Below are 27,323 nucleotides of genomic sequence, written 5' to 3'. Positions count from 1 at the left end.
GGAGCTGATGCCAGCAGAGATGCGTGAATTGTGTAAGACGGGAACAGTGAACACAGATGTGTTATAAATTATTGTAATTCATATATTAGTCTATGATTCGTAAGCCTATGTTGCCATACCACCTGAACAGGTGCTATGCAAGACGGAGACAAAACATATCAGCCGGGGACAAAAAGGCTGATCATACACACTAATTAAAATGTGGTATCAGCATAACCACACACAAATGGCTAATGGTTTTACATTTAATCTTCATCATATGCCTTCTATCGCATAGCTGTCTCTCTATCCCCCTTCAAACTTTCCTTGTCAATTCATTTGATAGGCTATATTGTTTTAGCACTATCACGTAGGCCTATTGGTTTTTAATAGCCAACGTTTTTAGGAAAGGACTAATGTGATTTGCTCTTGTGTGTTTAAGATATGCTGGTGGCTATGATTGATGTGTCCTTTTGACAGGTGTGCGTGTGTCAGTTTCCTAATTCTCTAAATGTCCATTTAGAAAGTTTCCTAAAGTAAATTCCTTCATTTCTGTTGTTGCATTGTGATCAGACTGGTGTTATCAATTTGGCCAGCACGTGTCTCCTTTCCCAACATGCGACTACATGTGGCACCGCCGTGTTGTGATTTACATGTCTTTTTTTGCGACTACAGTTGGTTAAAGACGTTCTTGCCCTCTGGGCCCCATAATTGGTTATTCCGGCCCAAATAAATGGCTCTGGTCCTGTGTATATCGGAAACAGTGTTAGTGCTTTGTGGTGCGTTGGCACAGAAACCAGTTGGTGGAAGATTCGGTGCATAGATTTTAATAATCTATTAATAAGGCATCAAAAAGAGTGTCCCCCAGCTGATTTTAGTCTGGCTCTGAGGCTAGGGAACTACAAAGCCCAAATAGTACATGCAAAAACACATTTACATTATTTATTGCAAAATACGCTGTTCATTTTACAGAAACAACTGAAACAACTAATAGGCTACCAACAGCATATACAGTCAACGAGACACAACATAACTGAATGACAACCAGTCCAGAATAAGAAAAGACAATCTTGTTCCCATATCTTATCAAGTCCATATTTTGAGTTAAAATATGTTACGGCTGAGAATTCTAGCCTATACTCCATCTCCGGTATCCCCTGTCTGATTCTAAATCCTGCTACACACACATACACACATACATACAGTGGGCTCCAAAATGACTGGCACCACTGACTGGCAATGCACAAGCAATACATTTAAAAAATATAAACAATATAATTATAGATAGAAACTCAAAATACCAACATGTGAGAAATACTACACTTTATTAATGTTTCAATGGAACCAACCAATATCATACAATTATTTAATACAAAATAAATTTCACCAAAATCAGCGTTTCATAATTATTGGCACTCCTCATTTAGTACTAAGTGCAACCACCTCTGGCAAGGATAACAGCATGGAGTCTTTTCCTGTAATGTTTGATAAGGTTAAGGAACACATTCGGAGGGGTTTTGGACCATTCCTCTATGCAGATCCTTTCAAGATCCTTCACATTCTTGGGTTTGGGCTTATCAACTGCTCTCTTCAACTCAGCCCACAGGTTTTCGATTGGATTGAGGTCCGGTGACAGAGATGGCCATGGCAGAACATTGATTTTGTGGCCACAGAACAATTTCTGTGTGGATCTTGAGGTATGTTTTGGGTCATTGTCTTGTTGGAAAGTCCACCTATGGCCAAGTCCCAGCCTTCTGGCAGAGGCAACCAGATTGTCAGCCAAAATTGCCTGATACTTGGTGGAATTTATTATGCCATCAATCTTAACCAGTGCTCCTGTACCTCTGGAATTAAAACAGCCCCAAAACATCACTGACCCACCACCATATTTCACTGTGGGTATGAGGTGCCTTTCCTAGTATGCATCGCTGTTTCGGCGCCAAACATGCTGATGCTGTATCTGACCAGAACGTTCAATTCTTGTCTCATCTGACCAGTGCACCTTCTTCCAGTCATAATTTAAATGGCATTTGGCAAACTCCAAGCCCTTGCGTCCTTGTCTTGGGGTCAGAAAGGGCTTTCTTCTGGCAACTGTTCCAAAGAGCCTGTGGTTGTGGAGGTGGTGTCTGATGGTGCTTTTTGATACCTGGTGAACCGAAGATGCCACCAATTCTTTCACAGTTATTCTTGAGGATTTTGTTGATTCTCTCACCATTCTCCTCCCTATCCGGGGTAGAGGTCGACCGATTAATCGGAATGGCCGATTTAATTAGGGCCGATTTTAAAGTTTTCATAACAATCGGAAATCGTTAATTTTGGATGCCGATTATTTTTTTAGAGACACTTACGTTCAGTCTGCATGGTCTACGCAGCACATGCAACAATGTTCATGACAACAATCCTGTTTTCACTTTGCTTCTTATTATAAATCCACTAGTGTTCTATAATGACACTATTAGTTTGTGTTTCTTATATCAGCAAACAGCTAGTTTGTCTTTTCTTAGCAAGTTGCCCTAAATCTTGTGAGATGCTAATTGTTAGCTGCTAATGCTAATAGCTAGCTAGCTAATAATTGTACTGAGTAAAAGAAAACGTAGCTAGCTAATACAGCCTGATAATACCAGTGATGGTGTAGACCTAAATCAGTGTGTTGTTTGTGCAACAGTATCTTCTAAATCAAAGAGGAATATGCAAAGCAAGAATATGTTAGCTACATGAAGTAGCTAAGAGAATACATGCAATGTAGCCAAAGCTTATAGGGTCCCCTAGGAAACATTTATCAACGCTACTCTGTCACAATAAATATTCCCTGGCATTTTAATTCGTTGTCATCTCAAACAACGCTGTATTCAAAGTGCCCACTATTATATTCTAACTATAGAATTAGAATAGTCATTATATTTACATGATTCCAACAGTTTTGCTCTATATCACATTTGGCTAAAAATAAGTCCATTATCGTGCAGCCCTACATGACAGTGTGGAAATTATCTCAACTGAGCAGTGGTGTAAAGTACTTCAGTAAAAATACGTTCAAGTACTACTTAAGTTTTTTTTTTTTTGGTATCTGTTCTTGACTCTTTTTTATTTTTGACAACTTTTACTATTACTTCACTACATCCCTAAAGAAAATACTGTACTTTTTACTCCATACATTTTCCCTGACAACTAAAAGTACATTTTGAATGCTTAACAGGACAGGAAAATCAAATCAAATAGAAGTGTTATTAGTCACATGCGCCAAATACAACAGGTATAGCATAGACCTTACAGTGAAATGCTTACTTACAGGAAAATGGGCCAATGTTAAGAGAACATCCCTGGTCATCCCTACTGCCGCTGATCTGGAGGACTCACTAAACACAAATGCTTTGTTTGTCAATTATGTCTGAGTATTGGAGTCTGCCCCTGGCTATTCGTAAAATAAAAACGAACAAGAAAATGGTGCCGTCTAATTTGAAATTTTACTTTTGATACTTCAGTACATTTTATCAATGAATATACTTTTGATACTTAAGTGTATTTAAAACCAAACACTTTTAGACTTTTACTCAAGTAGTATTTTACTGGGTGACTTTCACTTTTACTTTAGTCATTTTCTATTACAGAATCTTTAGTTATACTTAAGTATGACAATTGGGTACTTTTTCCACCACTGCAACTGAGTGCAGGAAATGCAGATGTGATAAAAGTGCTGAACTTTGTTTTGGGTGAAGTTGAATTGAATAGTATAAAACAATCAGAATGGATAAATACTTATTGAAATCACTTAGAATGTATGTGTTGCCACCCTAGGATCACTCACTACTCATAAAGCAAATGTAGAGCTTGTATTATTCAAAAACTAAAAATACAGTCAAATACCGTCATACCGTTCAATTCTTTTCAAAAGCCATGATATAATATTTTGGCCATATCGCCCACCTCTACTTGACATGTTGCTGCGTGAAGCTTGGTGCTCACGGAATCAGTAGGATATTAAACAAACACTCAAACAGGCAACAGTAGCAGGAGCTCTTATTTCTGTAGATATATATGGATGATTTATAAAGCCAGCCACATTTAACAGTTAGGCCATTGGTTGTAGACATAATTACGTTTTTTTTTTTTTTGGTTTGTACATGATTCAGTATTTGTTATTTCATAGTTTTGATGTCTTCACTATTATTCTTCAATGTAGAAAGTAGTAAAAATAAAGAAAAACCCTTGAATGAGTAGGTGTGCCCAAACATTTGACTGGCAATGTATATATTCTTTTGCTACTGCTCTACGAAAGAAATCTAAATCGACCGGTCGACTAAATGAGGTCAGTCCTATATTGATTACTGCATTGTTGGAAAAGAGTAAGCAGGAAAGACATTTCACTGTACATGTGCACATGACAATAACATTTTTAAACTTGAACTCCTCTCCTTGAATCCATTCACATGATACACATCCTTTCGAGTGAAATCATCAGCTTCACATAATGGCTTCCTCTCACCCATCTCCCCGGCCCCTTCCTTCCTCTCACCCATCTCCCCGGCCCCTTCCTTCCTCTCACCCATCTCCCCGGCCCCTTCCTTCCTCTCACCCATCTCCCCGGCCCCTTCCTTCCTCTCACCCATCTCCCCGGCCCCTTCCTTCCTCTCACCCATCTCCCGGCCCCTTCCTTCCTCTCACCCATCTCCCCGGCCCCTTCCTTCCTCTCACCCATCTCCCCGGCCCCTTCCTTCCTCTCACCCATCTCCCCGGCCCCTTCCTTCCTCTCACCCATCTCCCCGGCCCCTTCCTTCCTCTCACCCATCTCCCGGCCCCTTCCTTCCTCTCACCCATCTCCCCGGCCCCTTCCTTCCTCTCACCCATCTCCCCGGCCCCTTCCTTCCTCTCGTCAATCACTCAGGCTAATTAAATGAGAGTTATTTCAATAAAGCTACCATCTTCTACCTTACTCCATTAGTTCTATTAACAGCCAGTGGTTCCTGGTTCCTCTATGCCCCGGAGTCGTCATCCATCTCTCATCTCCTGCTCTCACTTGACGAGAGGTGTCGGTTCTGCCTTTCATGAATCCATGTAACCTAGTTACTGGAGCTCAGCAGGGGAGAGACAATCAATTAATGAACAAAGGAGGTGGCTCACTGAGGCAGTGCTGATAGACTGAGGGACTATTACTAACACAGGAGCCCCTCTCAAAATATGTTTTCACTCATTTCATTTTTCATCTGATGGATGTATCCTTGTTCGGTTGTTTTCTTCTCAAGGTGAATCCAGAGGGAAGAGAGAAGACCGTTACAGAAGGAGGCCGGTTTGCGTGTTAGTCTGCTACCTGTTGGGAGCCATTGGAGGACATTTGGCGGACATCTTGTTTTGGGAAGGTAAGAGCTCTGTCTCCTTAAGTACAGATCTAGTGTGAGCTTATTCACTCCAAAGCCAAACCTTAATCATAGGCAGGGAAATGCTTCTTCATCCCAAAGAAGATTTTTCATCCCAGAGACGCCCAGTCATTGTCAGAATCCCCGGAATAGAACTAATGCATTCTATACAGTACCAGTCAAAGGTTTGGACACACCTACTCATTCCAGGGTTTTTCTTTCTTTATTTCTTTTTTTTGAATGATAGTGAAGACGTCAAAACTTTACAATAACACAAATGGAATCATGTAGTAACCAAAAAAGTGTTAAACAAATCAAAATATATTTGAGATTCTTCAAAGTAGCCACCGTTTTCACACTCTTGGCATTCTCTCAACCAGCTTCATGAGGTAGTCACCAGGAATGCATTTCAATTAACAGGTGTGTCTTGTTAAGTTAATTTGTGGAATTTCTTTCTTTCTTAATGCGTTTGAGCCAATCAGTTGTGTTGTGACAAGGTAGGGTTGGTATACAGAAGATAGCCCTATTTGGTAAAAGACCAAGTCCATATTATGGCAAGAACAGCTCAAAGAAGCAAAGGGACACGACAGTTCATCATTACTTTAAGACATGAAGTTCAGTCAATCTGGAAAATTTCATGAACTTAGATAGTTTCTTCAAGTGGAGTCACAAAAACGATCATGCGCTATGATGAAACTGGCTCTCATGAGCACCACCTGTCACGCCCTGACCATAGAGAGCTTTTATTCTCTATGTTGGTTAGGTCGGGGTGTGACTAGGGTGGGTCATCTAGGCGTTTATATGTCGATGTTGGCCTGTTATCATTCCCAATCAGAGGCAGCTGTTTATTGTTGTCTCTGATTGGGGATCATATTTAGGCAGCCGTTTCCCCTTTCTGCTTTGTGGGATCTTGTGTTTGTGTAGCTGCCTGTGAGCAGTCCAGAACGTCACGTTTCGTTTGTGCTTGTTTGTTTTCTTTGGTGAGTTTCGATTTATTAAAATATGTGGAACTCTACGCACGCTGCGCATTGGTCCATTCATTATGACGAATGTGACACCGCCACAGGAATGGAAGACCCAGAGTTACCTCTGCTGCAGAGGATAAGTTCATTAGAGTTAACTGCACCTCAGATTGCAGCCCAAATAAATGCTTCACAGAGTTCAGAGGAAACTGCGTGAATCGAGCCTTCATGGTCGAATTGCTGCAAGGAAACCACTACTAAAGGACACCAGTAAGAAGAAGAGACTTGCTTGGGCCAAGAAACACGAGCAATGGACATTAGACCAGTGGAAATCTGTCCTTTGGTGTCTTTGTGAGACGTAGAGTAGGTGAACGGATGATCTCCGCATGTGTGGTTCCCACCGTGAGGCATGGAGGAGGTGTGATGGTGTGGGGGTGCTTTGGTGGTGGCACTGTCGTGATTTATTTAGAATTCAAGGCACACTTAACCAGCATGGCTACCACCACATTCTGCAGCGATACGCCATCCCATCTGGTTTGCGCTTAGTGGGACTACAATTTGTTTGTCAACTGGACACCTCCAGGCTGTGTAAGGGCAATTTGACCAAGAAGGAGAGTGATGGAGTGCTGCATCAGATGACCTGGCCTACACAATCACCCGACCTCAACCCAATTGAGATGGTTTGGGATGAGTTGGACCGCAGACTGAAGGAAAAGCATCCAACAAGTGCTCAGCATATATGGGAACTCCTTCAAGACTTCTGGCAAAGCATTCCAGGTGAATCTAGTTGAAAGAATGCAAAGAGTGTGTAAAGCTGTCATCAAGGCAAAGATCGACTTTGAAAAAGTACAGACTGGAATATGTTCCGGGATTTCTCCAATGGCATTGAGGAGTATACCACATCTGTCATTGGCTTCATCAATAAGCACATCGATGACGTCGTCCCCACAGTGACCGTACGAACATACCCCAACCAGCACCATGGATTACAGGCAGTATCCGCACTGAACTAAAGGCTAAAGCTGCTGCTTTCAAGTAGCGGGACTCTAACCCGGAAGCTTATAAGAAATCCCGCTATGCCCTCCGACGAACCATCAAACAGGCAAAGCGTCAATACAGGACTAAGATTGAGTCGTACTACACCGGCTCTGACACTCGTCGGATGTGGCAGGCCATGCAGACTATTACAGACTACAAAGGGAAGCACAGCTGAGAGCTGCCCAGTGACACGAGTCTACCGGACGAGCTAAACTACTATTATGCTCGCTTCGAGGAAAATAACACTGAAACATGTATGAGAGCACCAGATGTACCGGAAGACTGTGATCAGGCTCTCCGCAGCCGATGTGAGTAAGACCTTTATACAAGGCAGCAGGGCCAGACGGATTACCAGGACTTGTACTGCGAGCATGCGCTGACCAACTAGCAAGTGTCCTCAATGACATTTTCAACTTCTCCCTGTCCGAGTCTGTAATACTAACATGTATTAAGCAGACCACCATAGTGCCTGTGCCCAAGAACAATAAGGTAACCTGCCTAAATGACTACCGACCCGTAGCACTCATGTCTGTAGCCATGAAGTGCTTTGAAAGGCTGGTCATGGCTCACATCAACACCATCATCCCAGAAATCCTAGACCCACTCCAATTTGCGTACCACCCCAACAGATTCACAGATGATGCAGTCTCTATTGCGCTCCACACTGCCCTTTCCCACCTGGACAAAAATAACACCTATGTGAAAATGCTATTCATTGACTACAACTCAGCGTTCAACACCATAGTGCCCTCAAAGCTCATCAATAAGCTAAGGACCCTGGGACTAAACACCTCCCTCTGAAACTGGATCCTGGACTTCCTGACGGGCTGCCCCCAGGTGGTAAGGGTAGGTAACAACACATCCGCCACGCTGATCCTCAACACAGAGGCCCCTCAGGGGTGTGTGCTCAGCCCCCTCCTGTTCTCCCTGTTCACTCATGACTGTACGGCCAAGCACGACTCCAACACCATCATAAAATTTCCCGATGACACAACAGTGGTAGGCCTGATCACTGACAACAACGAGACAGCCTATAGGGAGGAGGTCAGAGACCTGGCCGTGTGGTTCCAGGACAACAACTTCTCCCTCAAAGTGATCAAGACAAAGGAGATAATTGTGGACTACAGGAAAAATAGGACCGAGCACACCCCCATTCTCATCGACGGGGATGCAGTGGAGCAGGTTGAGAGCTTAAAGTTCCTTGGTGTCCACATCACCAACAAACTAACATGGTCCAAGCACACCAATACAGTCGTGAAGCGGGCATGACAAAACCTATACCCCCTCAGGAGACTGAAAAGATTTGGCATGGGTCCTCAGATCCTCAAAAGGTTTAACAGCTGCACCACGAGAGCATCCTGATTGGTTGCATCACTGCCTGGTATGGCAACCGCTCGGCCTCCGACCACACGGTACTACAGATAGTAGTGCGAACGACCCAGTACATCACTGGGGCCAAGCTTCCTGCCATCCAGGACCTCTGTACCAGGCGGTAAGCATTCAAAATATAACGAGTACTGTTAGTTGTCAGGAAAAATGTATGGAGTAAAAAGTACAGTATTTTCTTTAGGAATGTAGTGAAGTAAAAGTAAATAAAAATAGCAAAGTACAGATACCAAAAAATTACTTAAGTAGTACTTGAAAGCATTTTTACTGAAGTACTTTACACCACTGCTCAATTGAGATCATTTCCACTCTGCCACATAGGTCTGCACGATATGGGCAAATAATCTAGGAATTATTTTTAACCAAATGTTGCAATTGCGATTTGACTTGTGAATTAGAGCAAAACTGTTGGAATCATGGAAATAGAATGACAATTCTAATTCTATAGTTAGAATATAATAGTGGGCACTTTGAATACATTGTTGTTTGAGATGACAACGAATTAAAATGCCAGGGAGGAGTTATTGTGACAGGGTAGGAACTAAAGTGTTGACAAGTGTTTCCTAGGAGACTCTATAAGCTTTGGATACATTGCATGTTTTCTCTTCCTCTTTGATTTTGAAGATACTGTTGCACAAACACCATGCTTATTCAGGTCTACACCATCACTGGTATTATCAGGCTGTATTAGCTAGCTACGTTTTCTTTTACTCAGTACAATTATTAGCTAGCTAGCTATTAGCATTAGCAGCTAACAATTAGCATCTCACAAGATTTAGGGCAACTTGCTAAGAAAAGACAAACTAGCTGTTTCCTGATATAAGAAACACAAACTAATAGTGTCATTATAGAACACTAGTGGATTTATAATAAGAAGCAAAGTGAAAACAGGATTGTTGTCATGAACATTGTTGCATGTGCTGCGTAGACCATGCAGACTGAACGTAAGTGTCTCGGGGTTGAGCAACATCAAATGCGCTCTGAGTGACGGGGCGTGGCTAGGTCTGTGTGGAAAGTGGCAGGGAGAGAAAGAGCGGAGAGAGATGACTCAAGTAGTGAAGTAAACTATAAAAATTGACATTACACATGGAATATCACATTTAACAAACCAAACATTCGAATACCGGTATAGAAGGTAAAGTAAAAACCCAAACCGGTCCATGCATCAATACCGGTATATCATAAAATACGGTATACCGCCCAGCCTTAGTGTGCACATAGCCTGTCTTCTCTTGAGCAATCCTTTGCTCAATAGCAAGGCTATGCTCACTGAGTCTGTACATAGTCAAAGCTTATGTTTAGGTCAGTCACAGTGGTCAGGTATTCTGCCACTGTGTACTCTCTGTTTAGGGCCAAAAGGCATTCTAGTTTTTTTGTTAGTTCTTTCCAATGTGTCAAGTAATTATCTTTTTGTTTTCTTGTGATTTGGTTGGGTCTAATTGTGTTGCTGTCCTGGGGGTCTGTTTGTGTTTGTGTTTGTGAACAGAGCCCCAGGACCAGCTTGCTTAGAGGACTCTTCTCCAGGTTAATATCTCTGTAGGTGATGTCTTTGTTATGGAAGGTTTGGGAATCGGTTCCTTTTAGGTGGTTGTACAATTTAACGTCTCTTTTCTGGATTTTGATAATTAGTGGGTATCGGCCTAATTTTCCTGTGCATGCATTATTTGATGTTTTACGTTGTACATGGAGGATATTTTTGCAGAATTCTGCATGCAAAGTCTCAATTTGCTGTTTATCCCATTATGTGAATTCTTGTTTGGTGAGCAGACCCCAGACCCCACAACCATAAAGGGCAATGGGTTCTATAACTGATTCAAGTATTTTTAACCAGATCCTAATTGTTATGTTGAATTTTATGTTCCTTTTGATGGCATAGAAGGCCCTTCTTGCCTTGTCTCTCAGATCGTTCACAGCTTTGTGGAAGTTACCTGTGGCGCTGATGTTTAAGCCGAGGTATGGGTAGTTTTTTGTGTGCTCTAGGGCAACGGTGTCTAGATGGAATTTGTATTTATGATCCGGGCAACTGGACCTTTTTTGGAACACCATTATTTTTGTCGTACTGAGATTTACTGTCAGGGCCCAGGTCTGACATAATCTGTGCAGAAGATCTATGTGCTGCTGTAGGCCCTCCTCAGTTGGGGACAGAAGCACCAGATCATCAGCAAACAGTAGACATTTGACATCAAATTTGAGTAGGGTGAGACCAGGTGCTGCAGACTGTTCTAGTGCCCTCGCCAATTCGTTGATATAGACGTTGAAGAGGGTGGGGCTTAAGCTGCATCCCTGTCTCACCCCACAGCCCTGTGGAAAGAAATTTGTTTTTTGCCAATTTTAACTGCGCACTTGTTGTTTGTGTACATGGATTTGATAATGTTGTATGTTTTTCCTCCAACACCACTTTCCATCAATTTTTATTGCAGACCCTCTTGCCAAATTGAGTCAAAAGCTTTTTTGAAATCAACAAAGCATGAGAAGACTTTGCCTTTGTTTTGGTTTGTTTGTTTGTCATTTAGGGTGTGCAGGGTGGATACGCGGTATGTCGTACGATCATTTGGTAAAAAGCCAATTTGACATTTGCTCAGTACATTGTTTTCACTGAGGAAAGGTACCCATCTGCTGTTAATGATAATGCAGAGCATTTCCCCAAGGTTGCTGTTGACGCATATCTCACGGTAGTTATTGGGGTCAAATTTCCCTCCACTGTTGTGGATTGGAGTTATATTGGGGAAGATGCCCAAACTAAGGATGATGTTAATGAGTTTAAGTATAGTCAATTGGAATTTGTGGTCTGTATATTTGATCATTTCATTGAGGATAACATCAACACCACCAGGCCTTTTTGGGTTGGAGGGTTTGTATTTTGTCCTGAAGTTCATTCAATGTAATTGGAGAATCCAGTGGGTTCTGGTAGTGTTTAAAAGTTGATTCTAAGATTTGTATTTGATCATGTATATGTTTTTGCTGTTTGTTCTTTGTTTTTGGGACAAAAAAGATTGGATACATCTCCGTTTTGTATAGATAACTATTTGTGTTGTTTGTTTGGTGTTTTCTCATTTTCCCAGAAGTGGCTTTAGAGTCTATGGATTGTTTTATTACATTGAGTTGATTTCTGACGTTCTGTTCGTTCTTTTTCCGTGGTGTATTTCTGTATTGTTTTATTGATTCACAATAGTGAAGGCGTAGGCTCAGGTTTTATGGCTAAGAGATATTGGTGTACCTACCGTAGGAGTCCCCTCGAAGCCTGCCATTGACTATGTACATACCCAGCGTGCGACGCAGGAGTTGTGACCTGTTTTTGTTGGTTATGTTGTCATAGTTGTGCCTAGAGGGCATATGGGGGAGGGAATGCTGTCACCTCCAGGTAGGTGTTTGTCCCCCTGTGTGCTGAGGGTGTCAGGTTCTTGTCCAGTTCTGGCATTTAGGTCACCACAGACTAGTACATGTCCCTGGGCATGGAAATGATTGATTTCCCCCTCCAGGATGGAGAAGCTGTCTTCATTAAAGTGGGGGGATATAGGTAGCACACAGGAAGACATTTTTCTCTGTTGAGATAATTTCCTTTTGAATTTCTAGCCATATGTCAAATGTTCCTGTTTTGATGAATTTAATAGAGTGAGTTAGGTATATACCAAATTACCATACGCCCTGGGTCCCATCCCTGTTTCACACCTGGTAGTTTGGTGGATGGGACTACCAGCTCCCTGTATCCTAGAGGGCAACCAGTGGGTCCGTCTCCTCTATACCATGTTTCTTGTAGAATGACAATGTCTGTATTTCTGATTTATTTGGTGAAGTTCAGGTTCCTACTCTTTAGGTCTTTCTCTCTCTCTGTCTGTGACTGTCTCTCTCTCGGTCTCCCTCACTCCCTCTCTCTCTTTCTGTCTCTCTCTGTCTCTCTCTCTCTCTCTCTGTTGTAAGGGCCTGTTGAATAATGAAGACCCACTGGGTCCAGAGTACCAGTTAACCCTTTGATCTCAGATCACACGGTGAGCAATTTGGACACGTCATGAATGACAGCTTGACATTGGGAAACCAGGCCTAAGGGCATCTTCCTCCCCTCTCCCTGAATGTACCCACAATACATCCTGTTTCATTGGTGGGGTTTTGAACCAACAGGAAGTTGCTCTAGTGCCCTAGCCTTTGTTATCTTAACGTTGATGTATTATTAAAGACTTTGAAAAGGCAGCGTTTAATTATTTATTTGGGTGCAAACCGTGTCATTGCATTCTCAAACCTTATTCTTTTTTCCTATTTTTGTTTGGTCCGGACTACATTTTTAGCCGTTATTGTCTGTTCTGCTTGTCAGACCCGGCATTTATATTTAGTTTTATTACGAATGGCAGAGGCCATTATATATATATATATATTTTTTTTTAAATATGTACGTACATATTTGAAACATTTTACTAGGCAAGTCAGTTCAGAACAAATTCTTATTTACAATGACGGCCTAGGAACAGTGGGTTAACTGCCTTGTTCAGGGGCAGGACGACAGATTTTTACCTTGTCAGCTCTGGGATTTGATCTAGCAACCTTTCGTTTACTGGCCCAACGCTCTAACCACTAGGCTACCTGCACCCCATACAGTGCATTCAGACAGTATTCAGACACCTTGACTTTTTCCACATTTTGTAACGTTACAGCTTTATTCTGAAATGGATTCAATTGTTTTCCCCATCAATCTATACACAATACCAAATAATGAGAAAGCAAAAAGGGTTTTAGAAATTTTTGCAAATGTATAAATAAATAAAACATGGCAATATCACATTTACGTAAGTATTCAGACCCTTTATTTAGTACTTTGTTGAAGCGCCTTTGGCAGCGATTACAGCTTCGAGTCTTCTTGGGTTGACGCTACAAGCTTGGCACACCTGTATTTGGGGAATTTTTTCCATTCTTCTCTGCAGATCCTCTCAAGCTCTGTCAGATTGGATGGGGAGCATCGCTGCACAGCTATTTTCATGTCTTTCCAGAGATGTTCGATCGGATTCAAGTCCGGGCTCTGGCTGGGCCACTCAAGGACATTCAAAGACGTGTCCTGAAGCCACTCCTGCTTTGTCTTGGCTGTGTGCTTAGGGTCGTTGTTCTGTTGGAAGGTGAATCTTTGCTCCAGTCCGAGGTCCTGAGCACTCTGGAGCAGGTTTTAATTAAGAATCTATCTGTACTTTGCTCCGTTCATCTTTGCCTCAATGCTGACTGGTCTCCCAGTCCCTGCCGCTGAAAAACATCCCCACAGCATGATGCTGCCACCACCATGCTTCACTTTAGGGATGGTGCCAGGTTTCCTCCAGATGTGATGCCTGGCATGGTCTGAGAGTCTTTAGGTGCCTTTTGGCAAACTCCAAGCAGGCTGTCATGTGCCTTTTACTGAGGAGTGGCTTTCGTCTGTCCACTCTACCATAAAGCCTGATTGGTGGAGTGCTGCAGAGATGGTTGTAGTTCTGGAAGGTTCTCCAATTTCCACAGAGGAACTCTAGATTGCTGTCAGATTGACCATCGGGTTCTTGGTCACCTCCCTGACCAAGGCACATCTACCCCGATTGCTCAGCTTGGCCAGGCGGCCAGCTCTGGGAAGAGTCTTGGTGGTTCCAAACTTCTTCATCTTCTTTTTTTTACCCCTTTTTCTCCCCAATTTCATGGTATGGTAGTTAGTCTTGTCTCATCGCTGCAACTCACCTACGAACTTGGAAGAGGCGAAGGTCGAGAGTCATGTGTCCTCCGAAACACGACCCAACCAAGCCACACTGCTTCTTGACACAATGCCTGCTTAACCCGGAAGCCAGCCACACCAATGTGTCGGAGGAAACACCATACACATGGCGCCCGGCCCGCCACAGGAGTCGCTAGAGCATGATGGGACAAGGACATCCCTTCCAGCCAAACCCTCCTCTTACCCGGACGACGCTGGGCCAATTGTGCGCCACCCGTTGGTCTCCCGGTCGCGGCCTGCTGCTACAGAGCCTGGACTCGAACCAGGATCTCTAGCAACTGCGAAGCAGTGCCTTAGACCACTGCGCCACTCGGGAGGCCCGGTTCCAAACTTCTTGCATTTTAAGAATGATGGAGGCCACTGTTTTCTTGGGGACCTTCAATGCTACAGAAATGTTTTGGGACGCTTCCCCAGATCTGTGTCTAGACTCAATAATGTCTCAGAGCTATACGGACAATTCCTTCGACCTCATGCCTTGGTTTTTGCTCTGACATGCACTGTCAACTTTGGGACCTTATATAGACAGGTGTGCACCTTTTTTTGTGGATCAGCTTAATATTGCGGAAAGATTGTTGCTTCCATCAATTTAATTTTTGGTAAATATATATACAGTGGGGAGAACAAGTATTTGATACACTGCCGATTTTGAAGGTTTTCCTACTTCCAAAGCATGTAGAGGTCTGTAATTTTTATCATAGGTACAATTCAACCGTGAGAGACGGAATCTAAAACAAAAATGCAGAAAATCACATTGTATGATTTTTAAGTAATTAATTTTCATTTTATTGCATGACATAAGTATTTGATACATCAGAAAAGCAGAACTTAATATTTGCTACAGAAACCTTTGTTTGCAATTACAGAGATCATACGTTTCCTGTAGTTCTTGACCAGGTTTGCACACACTGCAGCAGGGATTTTGGCCCACTCCTCCATGCAGACCTTCTCCAGATCCTTCAGGTTTCGGGGCTGTCGCTGGGCAATACAGACTTTCAGCTCCCTCCAAAGATTCTCTATTGGGTTCAGGTCTGGAGAATGGCTAGGCCACTCCAGGACCTTGAGATGCTTCTTACGGAGCCACTCCTTAGTTGCCCTGGCTGTGTGTTTCGGGTCGTTGTCATGCTGGAAGACCCAGCCACGACCCATCTTCAATGCTCTTATTGAGGGAAGGAGGTTGTTGGCCAAGATCTCGCGATACATGGCCCTATCCATCCTCCCCTCAATACGGTGCAGTCGTCCTGTCCCCTTTGCAGAAAAGCATCCCCAAAGAATGATGTTTCCACCTCCATGCTTCACGGTTGGGATGGTGTTCTTGGGGTTGTACTCATCCTTCTTCTTCCTCCAAACACGGCGAGTGGAGTTTAGACCAAAAAGCTCTATTTTTGTCTCATCAGACCACATGACCTTCTCCCATTCCTCCTCTGGATCATCCAGATGGTCATTGGCAAACTTCAGACGGGCCTGGACATGTGCTGGCTTGAGCAAGGAGACCTTGCGTGCGCTGCAGGATTTTAATCCATGACGGCGTAGTGTATTACTAAGGGTTTTCTTTGAGACTGTGGTCCCAGCTCTCTTCAGGTTATTGACCAGGTCCTGCTGTGTAGTTCTGGGCTGATCCCTCACCTTCCTCATGATCATTGATGCCCCACGAGGTGAGATCTTTAATGGAGCCCCAGACCGAGGGTGATTGACCGTCATCTTGAACTTCTTCCATTTTCTAATAATTGCGCCAACAGTTGTTGCCTTCTCACCAAGCTGCTTGCCTATTGTCCTGCAGCCCATCCCAGCCTTGTGCAGGTCTACAATTTTATCCCTGATGTCCTTACACAGCTATCTGGTCTTGGCCATTGTGGAGAGGTTGGAGTCTGTTTGATTGAGTGTGTGGAGAGGTGTATTTTATACAGGTAACGAGTTCAAACAGGTGCAGTTAATACAGGTAATGAGTGGAGAAGAGGAGGGCTTCTTAAAGGAAAACTAACAGGTCTGTGAGAGCTGGAATTCTTACTGGTTGGTAGGTGATCAAATACTTATGTCATGCAATAAAATGCAAATGAATTACTTAAAAATCATACAACGTGATTTTCTGGAATTTTGTTTTAGATTCCGTCTCTCACAGTGTAAGTGTACCAATGATAAAAATTACAGACCTCTACATGCTTTGGAAGTAGGAAAACCTGCTAAATCGGCAGTGTATCAAATACTTGTTCTCCCCACTGTATATATATTCATTCACACATACACATACCTATATAGACATACATACTTTTTTAGAATATACCTTTATTATTCCCAGCAAACCCTACCACCCTTCCCCCAATTGGAGTAAACTAATAAACAACAACACTTAGGCTTCTACCTTCAGTTTATACATACTATACACATTTTACAGACACAATCTATTTTACAATAGTTATATTTTGTTTGTTTTTAGTCCTTCCTCTACTTCTGATGTCCATCCAGTTTGATTTCTATTTGTAACTGTGCGTTTTTACAACATTTCTAAACCTATATACATTTTACAGACCCCGTATGTTTTACATTGTTTATCGTGTTATTAGTCCCACCCTTCAGCTCCATTCAACCCCTCCCATCTATCTCTCAACACCATCCATTTTGGATTTCTATTTGCCATATATTTTTCAACTGTGCTGCTTGACAAAAGTACTGAACCTTTCTATTCTCATAGCTTCGACAGATTGTAAATTAAAAATAAACATTTTTGCTAAAATAATTATTATATTATTGATTGATTGACTATGGCTGTTCAAATCACCCAGTATTGCTATCTGCAGCATTAGTTCTAGGCAAATGTTGATATTCTTCAGCCATTCCTGGAACTGTGACCAAAAACTAGCTACATATGGACAATACCAAAATAAATGATCTAATGACTCTGCCTCCTCACAGCAAAATCTGCAGAGCTGGGAAGATTGTATCCCCCATATATATAACATTCTATTGGTTGCAAGAAGTTTGTATAGTAATTGAAATAAAAAAAATTGAAGTTTTGAATCCGGCGTTGTTTTGCGTATCAATTCATAAACCATGTGCCATGGAATGGGTACATCGAAAATCTCTTCCCAACTGTTTTGCAATTTATATGTTACAGCTGTCAGTTTTTTGGTCCTTAAATGAAATTGGTATATGTTTTTATTTATCATACTTTTCTTTAACCATTTTTGTTCTTTAATACAGGGCCGACATACAAGTTCCTTACTTTTTTCCCCTTCTACTTGTCTCTTCCATTTTTGTGGTAATGCTGCAATTAGTTGTTTGTAATTTTGGGTAGAGCAGACATTTCCATATGTCTGTGTTAGCTGCATGTGTGACAACTCCACCAGTCCTATTTATGATATCATTCACTAAAATTATACCCTTTTTAAACATTTATTCGAAAAATACGTTTTTTTTAATCAATTAGTATATTTCAGTTTAACCACAGTGTGCATCTTTCCAAATAATTTCCAACCAACAAATTTACCACAGCTCCAATCAAGTTGATCAATGGAAACAGGATGCACCTGAGCTCAGTTTTGAGTCTCATAGCAAAGGGTCTAAATACTTATGTAAATAAGGTATTTCTGTTTTTTATTTTTAATACAGTTGCAAAAATGTCTCAACCTGTTTTCACTTTGTCATTATGGGGTATTGTGTGTAGATTGTCTGTGTAGATTGATGAGGAAATAGTTTTATTTATTCTATTTTAGAATAAGTCTGTATATATATATAAAATTATTGTTGTTTTATATATAGCTTTTTTTTAAACAAAAAACATACATAGACAAAATCAGTAGACAACACATTATGCCCTTTCCATGACTTGAATGCAGGTGAAAGCTATGATCCCTTATGGATGTCCTTGTTAAATCCACTTCTATCAGTGTAGGTGAAGGTGGGAGACCATTTAAAGAAGGCTTTTTAAGCTTTGAGACAAATGAGACGTTTATGTGTGCCATTCAGGGAGCTCGCGTGTGGCGCAGCGGTCTAAGGCACTGCATCTCAGTGCTTGAGGCGTCACTACAGACACCGGCCGTGATTGAGAGTCCCATAGGTTGGGATTGAGAGTCCCAGAGCAGAATTGGTACAGCGTCGTCCGGGTTAGGGTTTGGCCGGTGTAGGCCGCCATTATAAATAACAATTTGTTCTTAACTGGCTTGCCTAGTTCAATAGGTTAAAGGTGAAATAAATAATAGGTGAAATAAATAATAGGTGAAATAGGTTACATAGGTTAAAGGTTAAATAGGTTAAAGGTTAAATAATAGGTTATAGGTTAAATAAAATAAAAAGTGAAAAATTCAGAGAGTGAATGGGCAAGACTATATGAAAATATTGGAGTGCCTTTGAACGGGGTATGGCACTACATGCTTGGCACACCGGTTTGAATGTGTCAAGAACTGCAACGCTGCTGGGTTTTTCACGCTCAACAGTTTCCCGTGTGTATCAAGAATGGTCCACGGCCCAAAGTACATCCAGCCAACTTGACACAACTGTGGGAAGCATTGAGGTCAACATGGGTCAGCATCCCTGTGGAACGCTTTCGAAACCTTATAGAGTCCATACCCTGACGAATTGAGGCTGTTCTGAGGGCAAGGGGGGTGCAACTCCATATTAGAAAGGTGTTCCTAATGTTTTGTACACCCAATGGCTTTTCCCCCTTTTTTTTAAAGGGGGTAGATGCACTTTAATATTGCAGATAGATTGAGGCATCCATCAATGTAATTGCATTATTACCAATCCCCCATATATATATGTATATATATATATATATATATATTACACACCATTATCTTAACATGGCCATTATCTTAACATCTCTTATTCAGTAAGAAACATGAACATTCAATAATATTAGATATAATCTTGGGTCATTACAGTAAGTCAACTCTTACGTCTGTATCAATTAATCAATCAGGCAATACACAACCCAATCACCCAATGTTAGGCAGACTGCTGGGTCTTATTAAGCCTTTTTAATCAATATGCACTTCCTTTCTTCTAAGGTGCTAGTCGTTAGCTTTAGAGACCCAGCTCCAGAGACCAGGATGTATTGATCCCCTGTTCTGATTGGAACTTCCCATCAGGAGTGGGGGAAGATGGGGGAGGTGGTAGTCAGGGTCACAGACTGGCTCTTACAGGGTAGATCATCTCTCTCTCTCTTTCTCTTCCTCGCTCTCTTTCTTTTTCTTTCTTTCTCTCTCTTTCTTTCTCTCTTTCTCTTTCTTCCTCTGGCTTTTTCTCTTTCTCTCTCTTTCTTTCTTTCTTTCTCTCTTTCTTTTTCGCTCTCTTTCTTTCTTTCTCTCTTTCTTTCTCTCTCTTTCGGGCTCTTTCCTTCCCCAATTCTGTTATTTTACCACAGCTGTCGCAGGCAGCAGAAGAGAACATGGCGGTGTGCGTGTGTGCGTGCGTGGCGAAACAAATGGGAAATGTGTTACATTGGGTTTACGGTGACCATTTGTGGCTGGACTGACGTTGGCAGGTGGTGGCATGTCACGTATGGGATGCCAGAGACCAGTTTCACATTTGACACAGCCAACACACCGCTCTGCTGCTGTGTGTGTGTGTGTGTGTGTGTGTGTGTGTGTGTGTTTGTGTGTGTGTGTGTGTGTGTGTGTGTGTGTGTGTGTGTGTGTGTGTGTGTGTGTGTGTGTGTGTGTGTGTGTGTGTGTGTGTGATTTGTTGCCCATAACTCCCCCTCCTTCGCATACACTCACCATTAAACTGTCAAATGGTGTAAATGCGCTGCTGCACACTGGAACTTAATCCAGAACTGTGACAGTCAGGCTTCCCCAGAACTGTGACAGTCAGGCTTTCCCAGAACTGTGACAGTCAGGCTTTCCCAGAACTGACGGCGAGAATCAGTGAGCCACACACACACCCATCCACCCAAAGACAAGCTGATATATAGTTTGAATTTCAAAAGCGTTCTGTTCCAGTCACACACACACCAGGCAGACAACAACGTAGCCTGTCCCTGACTGCCTGCATCTCTCAGCTCCACTACTGTGAGAGGGGAGGAGGAGACAGGAGGAAGGGAGGAGGAGAAGAGATTCATATTCAGAGTGTTTAATAGTCACATTTGCAGGTGTGATGGCAGGGTACAGTGTTTAATAGTCACATGTAAAACATAAAGAACGTCGTGGGAGCCGCAGGTCAGTTACCATTGAAGGTGTGGGTAAGTGCAGTGTGCAGTGCAATGACGATTGCATCGTCTGTGGATCTGTCAGGGCGGTAGGCGAATTGGGGAGGGTCGAGTGTGTCGAGAGGGAGGAGGTGATATGGTCTTTTGACTTTCAAAGCACTTCATGATGACGGGAGTGCTACAGGTCAGTAGTCATTCAGTTCAGTTTCTTTCCCTTTCTTGGACACGTGGATGATAGTGGACATCTTGAAGAAGGTGGGTATAACGGCCTGAGGTAGGGAGAGATTGAAAATGTCAGAGAACACAACAGCCAGCTGGTCTTCACATGCGCACAGCCTTGCAAAGGGCTAACGCGTTTCAATGACTTCCACGTTGTCACCGGGGGCTCTCCTCAGCAGCTCATTGTGCTCGATTCGTGATTAAAAGGTGTTTAGCTCCTCCGGTAGGGTGGCGTTGGTGACCATGTGGCTGGCTTTCTTTTAGCAATCTGTGATCGTTAGGAGCCCCTGCCACATACGCCTTGTGTCCAACTCGCTGAATTGCGCCTCCACTTTGTCCCTATGTTATGGCATCTTGATCGATCTGCATCGGTCGTATTTGTACTGTTTAACCAAACTATTGTCCCCGGTCACCTTGCCATGTTTATAAGCAGCATCTCTCTCTTTCAGTTTCCCTACAAGGCTGCTATCAATCCACGGTTTTTGATTCGGGTATGTTTTGAAAGATACTATCAGTATCACGTCGTCTATGAATTTTTTGATGAATCTGGTGTCTGAGTCAGCGTATTCATCGATATTATCTTCATAAGTGACCCAGAACATATTCCAGTCCAAGAGTGTGAATTCTGATGGTTGGACCAATGCTCTACAGACCACTGGAACTTCCCTCTTGAGTCTTTGTTTGTAGGCGGGGAGAAGCAAGATTGAGTCATGGGGAGGGGAGACAAGAGGCGACGAGAAGGAATAGGAGAGGAGACGAGGGATAGGAGCAGTGAAGGGTAGAAATGGAGGGAGGCAGGGTAACAGACAGAGCCCAGATAGACCCATCATCTCCCTAACATCTCTGCATCTCTCACCTGGGGCTGGGAGCATCCATGGGGGGTTGGCTGTGCGATAGCAGGGGACTGGGAGGGTGGTGTGTCTGGGAGAGTGTAGGGGGTTGGCTGGGGACGGGGCAGAGACTGCAGAGAGTGACTTGAGCCGGGGCTGGGAAGGTAGGACAGCTGGCTGAGGCTGTGGGTGTAAAGGCAGACGGATGACAGGGCTAGGTAGGTTTGTATTCCATAGAGTAGTGAGTAACGTCAGACCATTCACAGTCATGAGGGCACAGAGTTCTGTCTTCTGTTTTTGCAAACCATGACTAATGTCTATATAGATTGTTATTCTGTATCCAGCCAGGCCAATCTGCTGTTGTTGATTAGACTCTGAAAGCACGCTGATGAGGATTCTGAATGCCTCCCCATCCTCACTAGCTAGTGGAAAATCCCATTATTTGATCTGGCTGAGCCTAAATATGGGCGGCGTGGCATAATACCATTTCTCCCTCTCTTACTCTCTTATGCCAGCTATTCTTCCTTACTGCGGTATTCCCATGGGAACCCTCTTTCGGCTGCATGAATCACAGGCACATCTGTACAGCTGCTTTGCTTTGTCTTATCTGGACTTGAGAGAGAGAGGGGGGGGGGGGGTGGAGGGAGATGGAGGGGAGATGGAGGGGGGGGGGGTCTTATTCCCTTGAGGGTGATAATGCTCTGGTACCTGACACCCAGCCAGGCAGGCTCTTCAATCTAGCTCATCATTTCATGAGCAGCTATTGTAGTGCTGCATATCACTGTCTGATCAGCCATCAGAGCCAGTGTTTCCCCTCGGCCCACAGATTGTTTGGGCCAGATTGTGGGAGGAGGCCAGGAGGATGGCCGTGGTGGTGATCTGGGGCCTGTGTTTCAGAAGCCTTGTTTATGTTTTGGCACACCCTCTATGACTGCTAATTGCTCTTTTGACCAATCACATCAGATCTTTTCCAGAGTTGATCTGAGTGTTCAAAAGATCAATGGCTATGTAAACAGCCTATGTGGTTTTTATTGTTTCTGGCAGGTTTGGCATGTGTATTTTCTATTGTTTCTGGCAGATTTGGCATGTGTATTTTCTATTGTTTCTGGCAGGTTTGGCATGTGTATTTTCTATTGTTTCTGGCAGGTTTGGCATGTGTATTTTCTATTGTTTCTGGCAGGTTGGCATGTATTTTCTATTGTTTCTGGCAGGTTTGGCATGTGTATTTTCTATTGTTTCTGGCAGGTTTGGCATGTGTATTTTCTATTGTTTCTGGCAGGTTTGGCATGTGTATTTTCTATTGTTTCTGGCAGGTTTGGCATGTGTATTTTCTATTGTTTCTGGCAGGTTTGGCATGTGTATTTTCTATTGTTTCTGGCAGGTTTGGCATGTGTATTTTCTATTGTTTCTGGCAGGTTGGCATGTGTATTTTCTATTGTTTCTGGCAGGTTGGCATGTATTTTCTATTGTTTCTGGCAGGTTTGGCATGTGTATTTTCTATTGTTTCTGGCAGGTTTGGCATGTGTATTTTCTATTGTTTCTGGCAGGTTGGCATGTGTATTTTCTATTGTTTCTGGCAGGTTGGCATGTATTTTCTATTGTTTCTGGCAGGTTTGGCATGTGTATTTTCTATTGTTTCTGGCAGGTTGGCATCTATTTTCTATTGTTTCTGGCAGGTTTGGCATGTGTATTTTCTATTGTTTCTGGCAGGTTTGGCATGTGTATTTTCTATTGTTTCTGGCAGGTTTGGCATGTGTATTTTCTATTGTTTCTGACAGGTTGGCATGTGTATTTTCTATTGTTTCTGACAGGTTGGCATGTGTATTTAGTGCACATTAGTGCACATTAGTCAGTGCACATTAGTGTTATGCTACCGTGGGTCGAAATGATCTATAGTCCATAGGAGAGATTCATCTCTTGGACTTACTCAGCAAATCCATAACATCTGTTTCGCAAAAGGATAGCTGTAAAAACATAACGGCACCAACGCACACACGTCACACTCGCCAGTGACTTGCCAAGCTGATTTAGCTGGCGTGTCTTGCCTGCTCAATGTGCCTGCTGGGCACCGATTAACAGCATGTATCTGGTGCTTTATCTACCATAGTTTGACATCTTGCTGATGAATGTTGTCAGAAATCAGTCCTGACAGCAGCGTACTCCATACTGTCTGCGGAGTACTACTAGTTTTCCTTCCCATTTTTTTATTTGAGAAATACTGCACCAAACATCTTAGATGTAAAATTGCGCTATTAAAACCTCAACAAAAACGTCAATTTATTACAGATTTACTGATTTATCTTAGATTAATTCTGACCATTTTGAGGAAGTGGTACTACTGGCTATGTTGTTGCTATGGTGTCTCAAAAGCGACAAACAACAGTAACTACCAGGGTACGATAACACAACCACATCAAACCACAGCCCCAAGACTGAAATCTCGTTTTTCATAATGAGCAACAGAAAAACACATGGGGAATCCTGAGTTCAGTCACTCCTTGAGACTGCTATCTCTTTTTCCCAATGGAAACTCATTGTATTGCTGCTGGCCCCAGTGTCCTTCAGTATTGTGTCCTGAGGTGGCAGTGGATAAACTATCTGAACAAACACTCCTGCCACTCAAATTAATCCCAGGGTCTCTCGCTCACTCTTTCCCTCTTTCTCTCTCTCTCTCTCTTCCCAGCTCAACACACCACCACCAGATTCCACGTGCACTCAATTTATATGAAAGCCACCCCTCACCCCCTTCTCTCCCTCTAACCCAGCCAAAACATGATAAATGACCACCATTGCTCCAACCCCCTTTCTGCGTTGCATCGGTTGTCTCAGGGACTACCATCTTATTTCCCTTTGAAAAATCTAAGTTAACCTCCACTTGTCCGTGCGTGTGTGCGTGCGCACGTGCATATTTATTCATTGCCCCAGGCCATCTTAATTTCCACTCATAAACCTGTCGGTTGTCTTATTCCAGCACTGCGGGGCTTCCATATGCATGACATCCACTCTATACACAGCATACACTGTAGGATGAATCTCTAAATGGGATAGACAGTAGGATGAATCTATATATAGTTTACACCGTGGGATTAATATCAATACAGGATACATGGTAGAGTGAATGAATCTATACACAGAATACACTGTAGGATGTAGCCTTCTGTGGCCCCTAGCTCATAGCCTCCAATGGGAATATTGGAAATTGTTCCAAGTGTGGTAAATGATCCTTTCCCCTTGATTGCTTAATCATAACTCAATATCCGACTGGAATGAATTTGAAATTAGTTGGAGCAGAGGGTGAGATTGGCCATAAAGAAGAAAAAACAGATGCTCAAACCATATTTGGTCCCTTCATCAGATGTTGTGATCTTTAAGTGGTTTCACTGATTCCCGTCTTACTGCTACTCTTATCTCCCTGTCCTGTAGCAGCCAATGTAACCTTTGATCTGTTCTGTTATTGAACTCGCCCTGAGCACTTACAAGATTTCCTGTTTCCTAATGGCGAGTGGACCATTGTATTTTACATTGAGTCTTCAGGTCTGGTATAGTGAATGTACATGTCTATATGTAGCCGTAGAGGCCGACTGGGCAGGGGTGGGGATCTGTCTTATACCAGTGGGGGGTGGTTGTTGGTAAAGTTAAAGCTGTTCATTTATCTTTTTCTCCTGTAGTGTGTGGGAATAAAATGCCGTCTGCTTTTCCCAGAGCGTAGTAATCCATTTCACATGTTCCCGATCGCCTCAGATCCTCCGTAGCTGCAGTGAGGCGCGGCAGTATCGGAGATCCCACATTCATAATGTGCAGAAGCTGGTTTTTCAGGCCATCTGAGTGGAGAAGACCCATACATATTGAATCTTCTTTCTCCACTCATGTTTTTATTCATCTCAGCCCTAATCGGCTCTCCACATTCTGAATGTATAATCATGCTATTATACTGTGCCTGCTGCAGTTAGCTTCAAGCTGGGGATCTCTGGGCCAGATACCATCAGATACAATCACATCAGTTGAGCTGATGTGGTTACATTATCGGGGCTAGAAATGGGGGCTTTGTCCACCCCTGAATATGCAGGTAGTCTCCAGAAATGGCCTCATTCGGTCTCATTTCTTTCCTAGAACATACCTTTTCACTGTCTTCTTAGTCATAATTGCTCTTAGGGATGGTGTGTGCTCTGGGCTCAGAGTGAACTTCCAGATCAGCCCAAGCACTCTGTCCCATTACCTCGTTGCTGAATAACAACACAATCATTTCAGTTACCACAGGGCCAGGACTGGGGTCTGCAGAATTGGGGGCCCGGAGTCATAAATGGAGGGACGGGCCATTTGAGGAAAAACGTTTTAGTTATTTTCCTTGGTGAAATTGCCTCAGTCTTGGGGAAAGAAATTGAGGCGCTGCAACATTCTGTGATAATTCAGTGGCGGTTTGTAGGAGGAGGAGGAGGTCGGTCTGAAAGCCACTTTCCCTGATAATTAGAACGATACAAAACTGCATTTTCTTTCCTTTCCGGCTTTGACTCCTCCGTCCTTCACAGTTGTGAAATGAATCGATGAGAGAAGTCAGTTTAAAGGTTTGCCGTGCCGCTAAATGAGACGCCGCCTGTTCTGTACATTCACATGGGCTGAGGGAGAGGAGGAGCAGGAGAGAGAGAAACCGTCACAGTAAATTCTTCACACTTTTTTCACGGCCTAAGCTTTTAATCGCGGCAGCCACAAGGAGGCATGAAATGGAATTAGAATTTCAGGTCTATTGATCCTGTATTGATGGAGAGCAATGGGGAGCTTAGGCCAGACGGAGGCCAGACGGAGGCCAGACGGAGGGAACTGTCGCTGCCTCTGAAATACAACCTGTCTAAGAAAATTAGTTTCTTTTTGCATTTCCATGTGTGCATGTTGTTTTTAGCTTTAGGCATCGCACGGCAAAGGGGAATTTTCACTTTCTTTTGAAGTCCCTAATCTTCTACAGGATAGAAAGGACAGGATGAATGCAAATTGTGAGATATAGTTTAGCTGTAAGAGGTACCGCTACTTTCTGACAGGGACATCTGACTGCTGTAGCCTTTGAAAAGCTACCATCAGTGGTCAGAAGAAACGTAGCCTCCCTATATGTACATGCTACAGACTCTGTGAAGAGGTCTGTACTTGAATGGCGCAGGTGGTAATGTGCTCCCCCCGTAACTGCAGTCGCTGGTTCAAATCCTGCTCCAGTTGTAGGGATTATACCGCTCTGACCCTGGCACTGTCCAGTTTGGCACGGTGCTGCTGTGTGTGTGTGTGTTTATGTTTTTGGCAAAAATGACTTGTGTGTATTGTATTAGCATTGCCTCTGCAGTAGTTTATACTATAAGAAACAACTACAAGCCCCCATTAGTCCCAATGGCATAACACACAGCCTCAATCCCTCCAGAACAGAGTTACCATGCTGTCGCCACTTTGTGGCGTTACCATGGAGAGTGTGCGGTTGCCAAGGTACTTGTAAAAGGAACACTGAGGGTCATCATTTATTTCTGTGAGTAAGGAGGGGGAGGTAGGGGGCATTGAGGGGCTGAGAGGAGAGGGCACCTTCCTCCCAATAGAGAGAGAGAGAGAGAGAGATCATGCCAATAAAGGCCTTACATTTATAATTTAATTGAGAGAGATGCCTGCCTGCATATGGCCAACCTTAGTGATGTTTATCTGTGGAGTTGTTACAGCTGAGGCCCAGACCAGGCCTCC

General features: G+C 43.1%; 1 protein-coding gene across 1 annotated transcript in view; it reads left to right on the top strand.

Moving 5' to 3' along the window:
- LOC139581427 (bifunctional heparan sulfate N-deacetylase/N-sulfotransferase 1-like) overlaps nucleotides 1-27,323 on the top strand; it is a 90,210-nt gene that overhangs the window by 29,047 nt on the left and 33,840 nt on the right. Inside the window, exon 2 of the mRNA XM_071411188.1 lies at nucleotides 5,220-5,333. The gene's annotated coding sequence lies outside the window, so the exon portion shown is untranslated. The remainder of the gene's footprint in view (nucleotides 1-5,219; nucleotides 5,334-27,323) is intronic.

This window comes from Salvelinus alpinus, chromosome 7 (genome assembly GCF_045679555.1).
Source record: "Salvelinus alpinus chromosome 7, SLU_Salpinus.1, whole genome shotgun sequence".
Classification (NCBI taxonomy): Eukaryota; Metazoa; Chordata; class Actinopteri; order Salmoniformes; family Salmonidae; genus Salvelinus; species Salvelinus alpinus.
Note: the sequence above shows the minus strand (reverse complement) of the source record. Positions and strands in the feature narration are given on the sequence as shown.